This window comes from Cinclus cinclus, chromosome 1 (assembly GCF_963662255.1).
Source record: "Cinclus cinclus chromosome 1, bCinCin1.1, whole genome shotgun sequence".
NCBI classification, from domain to species: Eukaryota; Metazoa; Chordata; class Aves; order Passeriformes; family Cinclidae; genus Cinclus; species Cinclus cinclus.
In genome coordinates this window covers 68,839,878-68,856,835 of record NC_085046.1, presented here as the reverse complement: position 1 = coordinate 68,856,835, position 16,958 = coordinate 68,839,878, and the positions used below count along the sequence as shown (strand labels likewise).

Sequence of the window (16,958 nt, the reverse complement as noted above, 5' to 3'; positions counted from 1 at the left end):
CGCGTTTTGCAGCCCGGAGGGTGTGAGGGTGGGGGGCAAGGGGGCAAGGTGGGGGGTGCAGTAACAGCGCCGGTCCTGGAGGCAGCGAAGCCCGACGGGGCGGCAGCATCGGGAGCAGGGACAGCCGTCAGCTCCGGCCGGGAGCGGCTCCCGCCCCGCTCAGCCCAGGGGATGCTGCCTCCTCAAAGCCCATCTTGACGCACCAAGGCTGGAACACACTCGCTCTCCTGCCTTCTGAGCCTCCTGCCCTAATGTGGTGGGAGCTGGTAGATGGAGGAGGGAGCTCCGGGTTTGCATGAAAAGTCTCCCTTGCCGCCTTTCGGGTTTCGAGCACGTGTTTCGTGCCACGACACTCTGGTGTTGTTCAGTTCTAACGTCCCCATCCACATCCTCTCTGCTGCAACGTCTCAGGTCACAGAATCTGTCACCGTGCCACGCCGGAGGTTTAGGATATTAATTGCAAATCTTCAACGCCATCTTCTGAAATTTAAATGCAATTATCGCCACGTTTGGAGGGAGAAGTGAGAAGCACAGGCGTTTTCAGGTATTTGGTTTGTAATACACCATCCATCCTCTAAAAAAAGCATTGGCAGGGCCAGTATGAAATCCTTTCAGTCGTGAGCCAAGACATCTTTGGAACATTGGAATACATGTTTGAGATTGGAAGTGACTGCTACTTCAAGAAGACTAACCACAGCTTTACCAAAAGGCACCTGAAAGACTTTCTAAAAATCCAATTTCAATTTATAGGGTTAATACTGTGTGGTACTCAGGGCGCCAGCTGTAATTTCACTAAGTATAAAACCATCTTGAAATATATCACAGTAAAATGAACACTTCTCAGATCTTCTCTTTTGTGGTTTTTAAGCTGGCAAATTCAGGACCAGGGTGAAACATGCAGATTGGATCAGCACTAGGTCAAACCCCTCAGGAGAAAAATGCTGAAATTAAATGCTTCAGAAGAAAAACCCTTCTTTCTCAAATGCTGGATAATATTAAAAAATAAATAAATAAAGATAGTTGCACTTGTCGAAAGAAATCCATGTGTAGATGGAGAGGTAGGTAAGTTGAGTGTTAAGAGAAGCTAAAGTCAGTCATAAAATCCCCAGAGTACCTAGGTAGGAAATTACCTGGCTGGGTGGCTGGTTGCTTTGTGCCGCAAGAACTTTATTACAAAACTATCTCCAGTTGCCTAAACATTAGAGGAGATGATTAAAGCCAGACCCCTACATGCACACTCAGCCTTTGCAAATCAGTCTTCTCATGAGTAAGACATTCTAATCTCATTAGCTTTGCTGACTTTGTTACTCATGTTTCTGGACATCACTCATTTCCATTTAAGACAGCAAAAATATGTAGGACCACCATTTTGGTCTGCAAAGTAGAAAGATCTGATCAATAACACAACTGTGGTGTCCCCATTAAATGCTGCATTACCATTTGCATATCCTAAGAGACAATTCCTCTGTAACCAGCCCAGTTAGTGACACCGACACTCCAGCTCCTCGCAACCTGTTCATACATTTCTGGTGCTTTCCACACCATTGCCAGTGCCTGACTCTTCAAACCTTGCCCAAATGCCCTGCTGCCTTCATGGAAGTTTTCTGAGTTAATGACTGAAGTCCTCCTGTGAAAATGCTCTTGCCGCTGTTTAACCACGGCAGTCACCACCGGGCCCCCTGTTTTTCACACTCATAAGGTCACACTGACTAAAGGCATGCCAGGAAAAGTGACTGTTTCTTCTCAACAGTCTCTCACAAGCCCTCAGCACACAGAAAGGTGGCTTCTGCTTTCACCAAACCCCTCTGAAGTCCCAGATGACTCACCTGGGAATTGCACACAAGGTACCAAAGCAAAGACAGACACACAGACATCATCTCAAAGCAGCTGCCAAGGGCTCTCTGAAGTGGGTCCCTACAGAAAGGGGCAGTGCTGAGCCGTGGGGCACACATGTTAAATGCTGTTGAGCACAGGAGTTTACTCCTTTCCTTCAGGAAGGTTTTCCTTTCTCTCTGGGTACAAAGGCTCTCCTGTCTCCCTAAAATACTACTGGGTGAACTCAGTCCCTAAACCAGGGGGACCTGTTAGAGGCATGCTGTGGACAATAAGTGTGGCAGCAGAGACCTTTTGAGGACTGTGGCTTGTTCAGGGGCTCTGCCGGCACCAGAGACATGAAATCCCCGCGGGCATCAGCACAGGGGAGTTCCATGGTGCAGAAGAGGAACCTTCAGAGGGGAGTGAGGGGCACCCATTCCCTGGCATTGCTCCGCCCTGGGGTGGGAGGGCTGCCCTGGCTGTCCTGGCAGCCCTGGAATTCCATCTGCTCATGGTTCTGCTGGGAATGTGCCCGTGGGGACAGGTCCCAGTGCTCAGTAAAGGTCTGGCCCTCTGCACTCTGGCTGCAGCCCAGAGCAGACCCACCAGTGAGCAGGAGCATGGCAGCAAGCGAGCTCCTTCCCCAGCTCTCCTCTCAAGTGAAGACCCTGACCAGGGCTCTTCAGGAACCCAGCAAACTTTGTACTGAAGCCCTTGACAAATGACATTGGTAATAGCATTTTTGGAAGTGCATTAAGCCCCTAAAAGTATTTTTGGAAAGCCTGCAGCTACCTGTCTACACCTTTAGCCATCCCAAAACCTGTTTCCTGAGATGGAGGTTGCTGGTGGCACAGGTTTCTGCTATGGGGTTTTCATCCCTCAGAAGTCCTTGCCAATCCCTGGTTGCAAGTCCCTGTAGAATGATGTCCTCCATTGCCCAAAGCAGCAGCACAACTCAGACCCAAAGAGGGGCACTGTAAAAGCCTCCCAACACCACACTTCCATCAACATCTCTGAGGCATGGGGCTGAGTTCAGAAGTCATTAGTAGATCAGAAAAATGTTTGTGGATATTATGCGAATTAATTCAGAGACACCGTGGAAATTTGGGGCAGATCTCTGATTACTTTGATTAATTCTAGTGAAGCACCTGCTCTGTAAGCAATCTAACATGATTCAAACAAAAACAACAAACAATTTTTGGTATCTTCTATTGTACTAACTTCAACTTCTGCTGACATAAGAGCTGCCTTCTTATTTTGGAAGGGTATTTGCAGTTCCTCCATTTAAAATAGTGACTCTTGAAATAGTATTAGTTAGTCATATATTTTCCATAATACTAATTGCAGAGACATTTTAAACTACTAGAAATAAAGCAAACTGGTAAGTATAGCTATGTCTTTGAAGCAGAAGAGTGTCACAGCCCAGCTGACATTATTTTAGGTGGATTTGGTGGATGTTTTGTTTTATTTTCCTGTACTTCCCCTTGTTTCATAGCCAAGGATGTTTCAAACCATTAGGCTGCTTTCATGCCTCTGTACATCAGCCTGTGCACGGGACTGAAAGGGTCCTCCACCACATGTCCTCACTTCTGAGTCATTACAGAACCATGGATTCAGTTATGTTGGAAAAGCCCTTTAAAATCAGCAAGTGCAACTGTTAACCTAGCACTGGCCAAGTCCACTACAAGATAAGACAATACATTAACTGCAAAACCTATATTTTAGAAAAATCTGCAAATTAAAATCACATAAAAATGCTATTACGTGGCTTTCCTTTGGGGAGAAAAAGTCGGCAAGCACACCCAAGCAATGTGGCACACAAGCAGCATGGTGCCCTTCCCCAGTGCACAGATGTCCGTCCAAGAGCTTGGAAACCCTGGGTTGATACTTTCACCTCTGAAAACCAACAGCAAAAAAATTATGGACTTCCTGCTCCTTGAGGAAGGAGGCTACCCATCTCCCCAGAGTATTTCAACCTATGCTATTCCATCTACTTTCATCAGCAAGCAGCCATCATGGATCTAAAGTGGAAAAAAAAATTGAAAACTACAGCAAAAAAAGAAAAAAAACAAAATAGTTTCTAAATAAAAAAAAAAAATAAGGAAAGCACATGATGCGGGCCAGAAGCTGTTGAGAGCAACCTTTCCCTTAACTCAGATAATCTAAGCCTTTCATCTCTGCAGGGCAGCTACCAAGGACTGCCCAGGACTGCTGGCTTGGAAGCAAGAGAATCATGGTCCTCTGCCAGTGATGTAAGGCACAGCATGGCTCGTATTCCCTGGAGTAACAGGTCCAGCTCACTGTCACCTGGGAACCTGTGTTACCTTTCATCCAGTGGAAAATTCTTCCAAATCATATGATTTATCTTTTCTCATATCCAGCCTTCTTTATTTGCAATAAAAAGACAGTGACAGGTAGGAACTTCAGACCATCAACCCACCTGACCAAATTTCCTCAACTGTGTTTTGTCCTCAGAATATTTCCCAGAAAGGCAGTTTACAGACTGCACTCAAAGACATCCCAAATATGATGATCACTGACAAAAAAACACTTACTGCAATTTGGTCACAGAAGTTAGGCCAAGCTAGGGATGGACTCTCAGCATAGTGGAGAAGTGGGACTGCTCCAGAGATGGTACCTCATCTAAACACGATTTATTACAGCAAAGAACAAGGTAAAGACTGAATTCCTGCCTTGGAAACATTCCATGTTCAGAGTCCCTTTCTGAACTGTGGGACACACAAGGAGAAGGCCAGCCTGGCTGCTGTGGGACAATTGTAGAACTGGTGACCGGGATGCTGTCACCTGTGTGCCTTGATTGAGATGCTCTCGGGATCACTGTCTTAAATCCACTCCTCCAGCAAGGAACAAGTGGGTTTCCAGGGAACTGGGGAGCACTGAGCACTGTGTGGCTGACACATTGTTTGATTCCTGGCATATTCTGATCTTGTCAAGAGTCTGTGGCTGGATGACACTCCAAGTGCTGGACACACAGGGCACTGTGAGAGCCCCATGTGAGAGCCCCATGCCCAGGGGAAGGGAGGCTGTATATACAACAACTTTAAATACTTTTCACTTTAACCAATTGTTGCCAGCTTTCATACCAGCAAATGTAAGCAATGTGTTTGGGTTCCATTCTGTCGAAGGTCAAACCCACATAATTTCCTGGGTTCAAAAGATCAGCTTGGTTTTGTGTATTTTAGGGTTGAGGTTCCACTTCCAAGCAAGTGAGCTGCAAGGACCCCTGTTAAAAAAGAAAATTAATTGGGGAGGGAAGGGATTAGAGTAGCGCAACAAGAAAACTCACCAGAAACTCAGCACTGAATATTAAAAAAAGAATATTCTGAAAAGCAATGCAAAGCAGGAATTTAAATGATAAAGGAACTCAGGTGAGAGGGACTTCTGGGAAGTTCCACAAAAGTCATAAATTTGGGTGCCACTAGGATTTCCCTGCTTTAAAGAAACTGGGAGGATTGCCAGTGGCACACTTGGGGCACATACAACACTGTGGAAGAAGCTTCACAATTTCAAGCATGAATTTGGTTTCATCCTGTCTTGATTAGCCAGGGGTAAATCCCCAACCCAGATTTACTGAGCAGATGGTGATGTCATGCAGATCGTTGTGAGAAGGAGGTGGTGATGGTCTAGCAGTTTGTTACACTCTTCTTTCTGATAGACAAAAGAGGAACCCAGAGCCCCAAAGAAAAATACTTAGTGAGCAAGGAGGGCTATAATCTAAAGTATTTAAAGAAGAGAAAAACCCATTTATCTATTGCTCTTCCTTAGGCAGCAACAAAAATTACATTTTTCTGTTGAGGAGAGACCTGGCTCATCATTCACAGGGGTGCAATATGCATTTGGCTGTGATCTACAAGGAGTGAACAATCAAGTCCTAAATGAATGTACTGTGGTATTTCACTTTGAAATTAAGGAAGTCGGCCCTATTAGATGTGCAGGAGAATGATTTAAAAGGAAACAAGTCTTGGTAAACAAGGATTCCAGTGGAGGGCAAGAATGGGGGGTAGCAAGCCAGAATTTCTCCTGCTATCAATGATCAGTCTAGAACATACATAAACTGGTGAAGGCTTTCTAAAAGTTCTCAAAAACATGTAACAGCAAATCCAACCAAAAACCATTTTACAGCACAACACCAAACGAACCACTGGCTGCTCAGTGTTTTCAGCTCTAGCCCTTGGATCAGCAGGCCCCACAAAGCACTCCACTGGCCAGCTGTCCTGGGCAGGGGCTTTAGTGCAAGATCCTGCAGAGGGAAATTCATCCTTCTGCAGTCCTGTGACAACTGGGACATTTGTGTTACAGTCCTCGTTGTTGGGTGCCTTTACAAATGAGAAGGAATGAGAGCAAGAGAAGAGCCCTTGACAAGCTCGAAGTAGCCCCTCTCTCCTGGGATGTCAGCATCTTTCAGCCTAAAGCAGCTTTGGCATGTTTTTCATCCTGGGTGATGGAGGATAAATCCACTAAATGTGAGAGGAAATTCACAAGAGCTGAAATGTTGTCAGAAGACAGGAGGAAACTTCACAGCATTGTGACGTTGTGGTCACTTCAGAAAAAGATACTTGGCTGCTTTTGGAAATGTGTCCCAGAACAATGAATACGTGAAATTGGAGTAATGATACACTATTACATCTCCTCTCACCTTTCTCCAAGCCGGATCACAGGAGCTTTTGGTATTGCTGGAAAAGGAAGGGCCATGGCAAGTGTAGTGCTGTATCCACAACTGTCTCATCAAGGGAACGGCATCCAGGACCACCAGAGGTGGGCAGATTTGCAAAAGTAGAGGGGGATGTTCTCAATGGCAGGGAATTGCTGCTTTCCTTCCAGTGACATAGGAAATACTCCCCTTATTAGACAAATGGCCTGTGTGGCTTTATTTCACTCTATCTCAGGAAAATTCTGAATATTCTCTCAATTTTGCCTGACAGTTGATGCAGGCCCACGATGCCTTCTGAGGATTGAACAGCTGCAGTGACTGTTGACAGCTGATGCTGCCTGGACGGCCTCTTTCATTGACTTTTGTACTAGGTTGCTCTTTTTCAGTGGTGAAAAGAGAAGAGATCTTTGCATGCATGGCTACTCATGGTTAGCATGAACAGGAAGGATGCTCTGAAGGGTGACTTACTACCATGGGGGAATGCTTCCCTTTTGAAGCAAAATAATTTTTTTCACATTGTCAGTGATGAAAGATGAGCCACACACACTTCTGCTGAAGGTAGCTGCATGCTAGAAAACACCAAGAAATTCCCTCACCCACTCAGCATTACTAATTTTGTTACATTTTTTTTTTCCCCTTTGGCTTCGGATTGGGTCAATAAATACACTGGCCCTTAAAAACCCATCTGTCTGTTGTGTTTGTTTATAGCAAATGCAATTTTGGCTGTGACTGAGCGGGAAGGCACCATGGGCTACTGGTCCCAGCAAGATGTTATGAATACCTTGCCTCTGGTTTTATTGAAGCACCTCAGACCCATCATGGGACAGTTCACTTCTGGATATTCAGACCTACCAGCCTTACAAAGGCCTTCAAAATCCTTTTGCAGTGCTTCCCAGCTCTTGCTGTCCAGAAGGACACAAGTATCTGCCACTGGTTGCTGTAAGGAACATATTGTCAAATGTGCTACATTGTTTTAAACTTTTTCGAACCCTATTCTTTCATTTAATCCTTGCAGATGGGAGAATATATTGCTGATATGAGAAGTGAGGTGAAATCCCATTGCATCTCTATGAAAGGCAAAATCCTGTTACATCTCTCTATTGGTACATGAACCTTTCCCCCACACTGGTGCTGCTGCTAGCTGCCTTGAGAAAGGGGGAAAAATTCTTAAAAAGAAAGAAATGACCGTTTGGTGGCCTTAAACTGCTACTCAAAGCACCAAAAGTCAGATCCTGCTGTCACTGAACTGGGGAGGAGTTCCCCCTCTGTGTTCACAGGGAACAAAGTGTCCAGGCCAGGAGATGCCTGTTGCACAGGGACAGACAGCCCCAGTCCTGCCAATGCAAGGGGCTGCCTGCTGCTACACTGCCCCAGTTGCTGTGAAGTATGAGGCTTCTCTCCACAGCTGCAGGGCAATGACTTTTTAAAAGACTTTTTTAAAAGGACAGACAGCAGCATTTAAGGGGATGCAAACAAAATTCCCTGCTGACACAGTAAAGCTTCTTGAATAACAGTAAATGCTCCACATTAAATGGCAGATGTATTGGGTTTCTGAGGCATCTCTGGGGTGAGGACTTTACTGCCAGTTACTTCCAAGTCACCACAGCACTGACAGCACCGTATGAGTGACAGCAGTCCCAGGACACAGCTTCAGTGATGTTGTTCCAAATCCATCTGAACTCCAGCCCAGACCAATATCCAATTAACATGTAATGTATGACAGAGACCAGTGCCTAGGTAGTCCAGTCATCCCATGTCTGGGGTAGATGTGTGCTTCCACATCAGGCAGTCAGATAAAGACCTGTCATGCAGATTCTGGGAAAGCTCCAAGACTGGTGTTTATTTTTCATAAGGCAAATAAGGAACATATCATATAGTGTTGGAGAAGCAGCAGGACAGGCTGTCCTTAAAAAGAAAAAAGTGTTTGACAGGGAACTCAAGAACATAATTATTGCTGCCCAAGGCTCATTTGCGAATCCATATTAAAAGGACTCCACTTGGGACCAATTCTTCCCTATTCCCTCAAAGGTTCACTTAATCAAGTTCTCATAATTTTGACACCCACCAGAGATCAAATAGGATCCTTTTAGCAACTCTCAGTCTATAAATTTACACTTCAAAATATTAGCTCACATTTCCAGAGCACAGAGGCCATTCGAAGGTCACAAATGCCTCCAGTGCCTTGGGGTGAGGATAGTTGTTGGTGTCACTAAAGAGCACAAGCAAAGGATCTGATGTTAGACCTGCAGAACTGAGAAAAACTGTTCAGCTCAGTGTACTTTCATGAAGCTCCTCAGAGCTTAAGGGAGAAGAGGTTGTTGGTTCCTTTCACCTCTCTGCATGGGCAGGAGTTTAAAATATATCAGTACCAAGTGGACTTCCTCAGGAGAACATCAGAAGTCAGCATGGGCTCATGCAGCTAAGTCTGCAAGTCTTACCATGGAGTCACATAGTACCAGGTTGGGAGGGACCTCAAGTCTCATCTGGTACAACCTTTCTTGGCAAAAGCATGGTCTAGACAAGATGGCCCAGCACCCTGTCCAGCTGATTCTTGGAAGCATCCAACACTAGGGAATCCACCATTTGCCTGGGGAGATTATTCCAATGCTTGATTCTTCTCATTGTGAAACATTTCCTTTTTGTGACCAATAGTAATCTCCCCAAGAGTAACCTATACCCATTACCCATCATCTTTTCCACACGACTTCTCTTAAAAGGGAGTCTCCGTCTTCTTTGTAGCCACCCTATAAATACTGAGACATGGTGATAAAGTCCTCTCTGAGCCTTCTTTTCTCAAGATGTGTGTCCACCAGGACCAACCCCAAGTTTGGATAGATCCCAACCTGTGATACAGTCTTGGAATATGCTTTCTGAGGTACAAGATATTACACTTGTCATTCATTAAGGTTCTTGTTCACTTGCTCTTTTAATCTATCCAGCAGGGTGGCTCTCCCTTCCAAAGTGTCCTCTTCCCCTCTCAGTTTTGTATAATCACTGAATTTGATCAGGATATCCTTGATCTCATCATTCAGATCACTTATGAGGATATTGAACCTCATTGTGTCCAATATTCTCTACTCATGAATTCATGCTCCTTCCTCATATTCCTGCTCCACAATATTGGAATGGTGCTCTAACCATTGGCCTGTCAAGTGCAGCTCACTGGCAGCTAGTTTGTGTATTCACTCTAGACTAGAGCCATCAGTTTGGTCACGGTTTCAATTATTGGGTTCTGGGGGGCTTTTTGGTGCACTAGCTAATACAGATAGAGATACAATAGCCAGTGTAATTCTCCAGTTGTCCTTTTCCTTTCACCTTTCTGATTACACACATTAGCCATCTTTTCTGCCCTCTCAATAATTTCAGAACAAAACCTTTACTCTGCCTCACTGTGTCTTTCTCAGGCAACTTAGACAGTTCCTGAAATTCCTCCAATTTTTTCCTTCCAGCTCCCATAAGTGACATTATTTGCTTGTAGAGTTTTTCCCTTGTGATAAAAAAGCAGGAAACCAACAGAGCAAAATTAAAGCCTGACTTGGCTTTCCTCTAAAAATGTAATTATGCTTTTCTCTTTACCTTCACTAAGCTAGAGCACTACAAACCCCCGTAAGGTCAGCTTATCTGTTATAACTGTTCACCTCCAGGGGCTTGACAAGCGTGCACAGTGGCTGCCCAACACACCAACAGTGACACAAACTGAGAGTTACTGATGCAAAGCTCTAGAAGCTGTAGGAAAAAGAAATTTGATGTCAACCCAAAGTCCTACAATGACTACAAGCTTTTCTCTTCTACTAAATGTTATGTGTTACTTTTAAAGATGGTTGCAGCAGATACCTGCATAACTCAAACTACTCTCTTATTCATTGTTCCTGCTATCAGATGTCAGGATACACCACCTTCCTGGAAGATCTTTTGAAACCTTAACTTTGGCCTATACTCCATCAGTGGTCTTGTCTAAATAAATAAATAAGGTCTCTCTAGAGGGGTTCTTTATAATCTCTTCCCACAGCTAGTTATTACTGATGGGTGGAAGGGAAGATACATCATAGCAGAGGTTTTCCTTTTTGTGACTGCTATGACTCCACTCCAGGAATGACTGTCTATCTGCAGGGCCTGGCTAAAGTCATCCCTGAAATGTGAAGCTGCTGTTCCATAAAGCTGCAACAACATGCAACAAACCACAAATATTGATCACCTTCCTTTGAAGGAAAAAAAAAAAAAGCAAAACTGCCAAAAGCATCGTTGACTTCTGAAAATGTGCATTAAAGGCTTATCTTAGGGTTGCACTCAAATGTTTAAAGCTTCCCCTGCAGATGGTCAGGCTAATCCTCTCCCAAAATGAACCAGCTCAGCGCCACCAGTGCACAATCAGCTCCCAGCTCCCCGGAGTATGGCTCATGAAGTTTGCCAGTAAACCACGGCGTGAGCCTGTCCCAGCTCATCAGCCCTCTGGGAAGCCAGGGCATGCCGTGCCAAAGCACAGAACCAGCTGGGGTGCACAGCTGGCAACGCTCCTCACTGTGCAGGTTCCACTCTAGGTGATGGAGACACGACTCTATTTATTACCATCTCCCAGGAGAATATGGCCATTTCACACAACTCCATTGTCAAGTATTTCCTTCAGGCATCATCTTGGAATCTTCTATTGAAATGGGGTTTCTAGTGTGTCATTCCATCCCTTCTCAAGAAAAAAAAATACCCAGCTGCAGCCCAGCACTACTTACAGAAGGCTCCTTCTTGCTTTAATTGCAACCTCTTGTTTAAAATATCCACTGGCCATTCTGCCCTCCCTCTCCCTCAACAAGCACACAGGTGGAAATTCTCTTGCTCAGAGGTTCACAGTACTTCATGAAATATTAAATTAGAATATGGCTGGTTTAAAACAGCTACTAGTGCCTTTCTTCTACAGCCCACAAAGCATTCTTGTAACCAAAGCCACAAAAAAGGAGGTATTTTTAAATGAGCTGCACAGATTGATTCACCGATTACTGTTTCTTCCTCCCCTTTATTGTTTCCCATCAGAGTTGGCAAATCATTCTCAGAGCACTCACCAAACTGTGCTCTCCCTACTCTTACCTCTGCTATTTCCACAGCCTGGTCCCCACACAAGTTATTTTCAGCTAGGTAAATAATCTGTTAGTTTCTAATCACCCTAATATACATGGTCCCAATTAAAAATGGATTAAACAGTTCAGCTTTCGTGAACAAGTGATCAACATGGGGTCCAGCAACCACCTGCATTCAGTATTGAAGGGAGGAAGGAATGCCTGGAGGGACTAGTAAGATCCTAATTACCCAGCTTAGTGCTTGAGGCAGGCCTGGAGAGGACAAGGAGACTTTGGTCATCAGTAGAAAGACAAGGGCTTCTCCAACACACAGTTTGCATCTGCTCTGGCTGGAAATTCGAGGTTTTCTTTTTTTAACTGAGGTGCCCACGGCAGGCATTGTGAGTTCCCCTGCATGAAGTTCAATGTGTTTCAAGCCAGTGAGGCTCCCCAGTCACTCAGAGTCTGAGTCCCCACACACTGACATTCCCTCAGAAATTACTTGAGAGGTGGCACTGACAGCATTTCACAGTGAAAAGCATGCAGAGAAAAACAGCTAAGTCAAGGGGGAGTCCCTTCTTCTGCTGCCTGGAGTTTCCAAGCTGTCTTTGGAAATGAATCAAATTCATGTCTTCCACGAAGCAATCCAAAAGTAGCAGCAGCAGCTTGGCCAGGGAGACACTGATTTGTTCTTCCTCCAATTCTCATCTGCTAGAACAGCCTTTATTAGATGTATTCACCATATGCACCTTCTTTCCAGAACAAGAAAATCAGGACACATTTTTTCCTATCACCATAGCCAAATATCCAAAGTACTGTGGAGAATCCCTTTTTTTTTAGCCTGCAGACTTTTTCCTGGAGTACATGGAACTTATCAGCACATGCATCAGGAGCTCTAACCACATTACCCTTAGCTATTCCAATGCTTTAATTTTTTGCCATGTGCTGTTCCTCCTCTGCCTGCCACCCGCCGCTCCCTCCATCATTCTTGAAATGACAAGCACATTACTTATCCCAACCATTTAATTTTTACCTGCGATTTTATGTCCAACCAATGCACCAGAGGGATTAATTTCATCTACGACAGTCACAACCAGAATTGCTCTGGGCCTCTTTCGCTTCACTCAATTTTTTTCAACATATAGAAATTATGACAGCTGCACAAAAAGCTGTTTGTGTTGAAATACAGCAAACGGCTCCTGGGGGAGTAAGAGCTCGAATTTTCTCCCATCTACATCCACCCACCATCCTGTGCACCTTCATATGCAGGTGGGATCAAGGTGTTGACATCCCCACAGCTCCTTGCCCTTCTTCAGGACCTCTCTGTTACAAACACATTTTAACACCCCCAAGGTGGAGGGCAGATATCTCATTTGACAACACACAGCCAACACTGATGCAGTGCTTTTCATCAGAGGCATCTCAAAGCTGGACCAAGGAAAGTTGTAGCTGCTTCCCAATTTTACCAGGAAAATTAAGCAAACTAGACTGAAACAATTTGCATAATCACACACCAAATTGTAGGAGATTTGGTAACAGAATCCCAAATGCTGCTCAGTCCAGCATTTCATGGATTGGACAAAGGTGACTGACTCATATGCCTTCTTGGCAAGTCAAAACCACAAGTCTTTTGTTTCAAAAAGGGCTATGGAAACTCAAAGTCTGTCTTACTGCCACACTGGTGCTCTTGCAACCCTTCCTATGCCATTTATGCAATCTGTGCATTAGCAGGAGGTATAATTCTAAGGGAGAGAAGCCCAGCTAGAAATATGTGAGATCTCCCAAGGGAAGACACTGATGTATGGTAACCAACCCATGGAAATGAAGGTCAACTCCAAAAGAAAAGAAAATATTTTAAAGTATATATGACTCTTTCAGTGACAGCAGAGTCTAGAGTGCATTTCCAATTAATTACTATATTACATTAATATCCACTAGTGGTTATACCTTTTCCCATTCATTCTCCAGATTTATTACTGATGGTTAACTTCAACAGCCTTACTCAGCTGTGAAATTACAGAGGTATACTTGCACAGCATCCAAAAAATATGTGCAAAAATAAGAATTTTTTGTTTTTCTCTTTTCTTTCCTTCTTTTGAAACACTGAGGGATTTCATAAGCTGTTTCACTGGGAAAGTCCCATGCTGCAGACTTAACTTGCAAAGACTTCCAAAATGCAATCCTTGGAAAAATACAGAACACGCATACACACAGTCGTAATTCTGACACCTTCAACCTATACTTCCTCTAAACACAGGACAGAGTTTTCCCTACTTAGAAACTTGGAACAAAGTCCCATCTTGCCTTAAAATAGAAGGGAGAGAATCAAGTAAAATGTTTGCAATCAGTAGTTACCTGCTGGTCCACCAATGAACATTTTTTTTTGCATACAAATCACAAATAAAATATCCCTTTCTAATGTTTTTAATGACAGGCTCAACACTGTCATGGATCAGTGTTACTTATCCAAGTCACCCAGTGCTGTACAAGAGCCAGAAGGCCACAGAATATGACAACATCCAACAGAAGGCACATCAAGCTTTGGAGAAAACCACCCCAACCATAACAGGACAGTTACACAGACAGACAAATCGTACTAGTCTGTATTATCTGCTGACACATGAAATAAAAACTCACTTGCTTCCAGAGAAAGAAGTGAAGGATCGGAACTCAGACTTTCAAAGGGTCCATTTGTAAATGCCTCCTCCCAGGTCTAACACTGCTTTGCCTGTATGAATAACGAGCAGTCAAGCAAACGACCTAAGAACTTCACACTTCAAGTAGCTTCAATGTCTTGGTTATGATCTTTCTATTCATAGTTCAATAAATAATGGAGGATACAAACCTGCACATTCATAATTTCCTTATCTAAAATGAAAACTGGGCTCAGGTCTGGCTGAAAATCCCACTTTTTGAGGCTGCTTGCAAATTAGTTTTAGTCCCAGCTCACTGCAGATGTGTTTGGCTCACATGAGCTGAACCAAGTCTCCTACAACAGCTCGGTCTCAGGATTGAGTTATGCAGCTGCTCAATGGCAAAAGGACACTCTTACTGACACTTCATTAATGCTCATTCCTAATATTTACACTAGAAACTACATGGAAAACTACAGGAAGTCACCTTGCTACTCACAAGCTATTTGGTTTTGGTAAACTGCAGTTGGCATAATTCACTAGAGCAAAGCACACATTCAAATATATAAAGAAGAATTTGTTCCTTGGCTGAGGGCAGAATATTGGACAGAACAGCTAAATGAAGCAGTGAAATAGTTAAGCACAGAAGCTGAGCCACATGGAAAACAAGACCCACATTTAAAGCTCTGCTGGGAACAAAGTCTGAAATTAGCTGTTTCTGTCGTGTGCCTTGTGTCTCCAGCGTATCTACAGAAACATTGCACAGCACAACATCATCTTCCTCATGCTAATATTTTCTACAGATCATCATCATGTTCCCTCTTCCAATGCAATCTTATTGAGGAGAAGGAAAGACTCTCATAATTTGCTGGCAAAACCAAAATTCCTTATCAGGTTATAGGCACATCTAAGGACATGCAGGTTTGCCCTCTATTTTCCCTTAGCTGGCTGCATGGTGGGATAGGACTCCAGGAATCAGATGAAAACTGCCACTTTCCAGAACTCACAACAGTTCCATGTAACACTGGAGGGATCGAGATCCACAGTCAGGAACAGCAATACAGCACCACAGTTCCAGCACAATTTTTGCATGTGATTTGGTTAAAAATTACCCGTGAAAAGTACTAAGTGGTCAAAATTAAGATGAACAGTAAAGCATTTTTCATTTGGAAACTGCTGCTTTCCTTTAGGCAGAGGAGAAGCCCTCTCTAAAACTTACAAGGTTTCCCTAGATCAGACAGGAAACTGTTGCCTAGAAAGGCTGACGTGGAACAGAGAGTAGACAGAGCAAAAGGAATAAAACAGGTATTTACTGAAAGGATACACTTTTGGCAGTACAAGAGCCCAGCCGGGGTTACACCCAAATCAAATCTAAGATGGAGCTGGTCATGAGTTTTTACACTTTTACAAATTTTGATTCATCTACTTATTTGGGTCAATTATCCAACCACAGCCCCAGTCTGTGAAGTCTCAGCCCCCTGGCTTGCCCCTTTCCCTCACTGTTGTTTGTGCTTTTTGGGTACCAGCTGTCCTTGGTTCTCTAGCTAGGAAGCGATTCTTTTGTCTAACTACCCCATGAAGAGAACTTACTAACACCAAATATGAAGTTTCAGAGTTGCACACTAAGCAGCAGAGATTCTGAAAAATATAAAAGCTAAAACCCAAGGCATCAATACTTAAAGTATGTTTTCTGCCTAGTCACTGTCATAGCACATATATCTAAAACACTGCTATGGATAACAGAGGGGAGAAAGAAGGTAATCACTAATTCAAGTGTCACATAGCAGGCTGTATTAAATTCAAAGTCTCTTCATAGAAGGACATGAAGAGGACTGAAACACACATTAATAAAACCCAAGCCATCCCATTTACACTGAAGATGAATAATGCATTATGTATTATGAAATGTATTTGAACAAGCTGCATCTAACACTTTCAGAGCTACGGACCCATCTACTTTATTCTAGTGGAGGATACTACTGATTAGTTGAATGGCCAAGATTCCTTAGGAATCACCATCAACACATTCCCAATAGTATATAAAATAACAAGTGCCAGGAGAGGAAGGAGTGGGAAAAAAAGAGAAGACTCAAAACTCACTGTGCCTAAGCATCTAATTCTGCCTTCATGATAAGGGTGTCCCACTGCAAAAAGAGTTCAGCCTTCAGCAATGATTGAAGTGGCCATGAGATGTGGCTATAATATGACTGATTATACTTTCAGGTTGGTGGACTTCTTTGGTTTAGGTTTGGATTTTTTTTTCCCGATCGTCCAAATTTCAGAAATACTCTCTTAGCAGAGGTAGAGTCAAACCAGAAATTCAGTGAGTTATCTGTGGGAATTTGAACGGGGCATTTCCTCCCTTACGCTGTAATTTTTTTAATGTTTTCCCCTGAGAATCAACCACCACTTAAATCAGCTTCCCCTGACAGATCACTGCTGAGAGCCTTGAGCACTGGCAGTCTGAAAACCAGGTAAGTTTTACAGCTGATTAAGCCCCAAATCAGTGTGCTATGGAAAAGAAGGAATTTCAAAATAATAAAAACATTGGATTCACCACATACCCCATTGAAATGATGGGCCAGCAACAGTCAGTAAGACAGCAACATGCAAGATCCTCTTGGGAGACTATCACGAGGTGCTACTGCTGAAGATTCTTGAACTTACCTGGAAGAACTTGGCAAAAAGAGGGGAAAGTTCAAGAAGTCTGTGTGCAGGAGAAAAAAGTAATCTAAACACCAAAATTTGTTAGTCTTGTACTCTTACTGTACCTGCAGGGAGACAAACAGCGAG

At 43.7% G+C, this 16,958-nt stretch overlaps 1 long non-coding RNA gene across 1 annotated transcript; it reads right to left on the bottom strand.

Annotated features, from left to right (window-relative positions):
• Nucleotides 1–3,261: 3,261 nt before the first annotated feature.
• LOC134045187 (uncharacterized) lies at nt 3,262–16,907 on the bottom strand. The gene is made up of 3 exons (XR_009933289.1): nt 16,730–16,907; nt 14,170–14,260; nt 3,262–5,059 (listed from the first exon to the last, which is right to left on the bottom strand). It is a non-coding gene; the product is annotated as an uncharacterized LOC134045187 (long non-coding RNA).
• Nucleotides 16,908–16,958: the final 51 nt, after the last annotated feature.